The following is a 1,233-nucleotide window of genomic DNA, read 5'->3' as shown; positions in this document are numbered from 1 at the left end:
GGGGGGGGAAGGAGATGGGGGGGGGAAGGAGATGGGGGGGGAAGGAGATGGGGGGGAAGGAGATGGGGGGGGGGGAAGGAGATGGGGGGGGGGGAAGGAGATGGGGGGGAAGGAGATGGGGGGGGGGGAAGGAGATGGGGGGGGAGGAGGGGAAGGAGATGGGGGGGGAGGAGGGGAAGGAGATGGGGGGGGAGGAGGGGAAGGAGATGGGGGGGGGGAGGAGGGGAAGGAGATGGGGGGGGGAGGAGGGGGAAGGAGATGGGGGGGGGAGGAGGGGAAGGAGATGGGGGGGGGGGGAGGGAGGGAAGGGAGGGGAGATGGGGGGGGGAGGAGGGGAAGGAGATGGGGGGGGGAGGAGGGGAAGGAGATGGGGGGGGGGAGGAGGGGAAGGAGATGGGGGGGAGGAGGGGAAGGAGATGGGGGGGGGAAGGAGATGGGGGGGGGAGGAGGGGAAGGAGATGGGGGGGGGAGGAGGGGAAGGAGATGGGGGGGGGGAGGAGGGGAAGGAGATGGGGGGGGGAGGAGGGGAAGGAGATGGGGGGGGGGGGGAAGGAGATGGGGGGGGGGGGAAGGAGATGGGGGGGGGAAGAGATGGGGGGGGGGGGAAGGAGATGGGGGGGGGGAAGGAGATGGGGGGGGGGAAGGAGATTGGGGGGGGGGAGGAGGGGAAGGAGATTGGGGGGGGAGGGGGGGGGGAGGAGGGGAAGGAGATGGGGGGGAGGGGGGGAGGAGTTGAAGGAGATGGGGGGGGAGGAGGGGAAGGAGATGGGGGGGGGAGGAGGGGAAGGAGATGGGGGGGGGGGGAGGAGGGGAAGGAGATGGGGGTGGGGAGGAGGGGAAGGAGATGGGGGGGGAGGAGGGAAGGAGATGGGGGGGGGGAGGAGGGGAAGGAGATGGGGGGGGGAGGAGGGGAAGGAGATGGGGGGGGGAGGAGGGGAAGGAGATGGGGGGGGGGAGGAGGGGAAGGAGATGGGGGGGGGAGGAGGGGAAGGAGATGGGGGGGGGGGAGGAGGGGAAGGAGATGGGGGGGGAGGAGGGGAAGGAGATGGGGGGGAGGAGATGGGGGGGAGAAGGAGATGGGGGGGGAGAAGGAGATGGGGGGGGAGGAGGGGAAGGAGATGGGGGGGGGGAGGAGGGGAAGGAGATGGGGGGAGGAGATGGGGGGGGGAAGGAGATGGGGGGGGAGGAGGGGAAGGAGATGGGGGGGGGAGGAGGGGAAGGAGATGGGGGGGG

The sequence above is a fragment of the Scyliorhinus torazame genome, chromosome 14 (assembly GCF_047496885.1).
Source record: "Scyliorhinus torazame isolate Kashiwa2021f chromosome 14, sScyTor2.1, whole genome shotgun sequence".
NCBI lineage: Eukaryota > Metazoa > Chordata > Chondrichthyes > Carcharhiniformes > Scyliorhinidae > Scyliorhinus > Scyliorhinus torazame.
The sequence above is the reverse complement of the archived record's forward strand: the minus strand, read 5'-3'. Positions refer to the sequence as shown.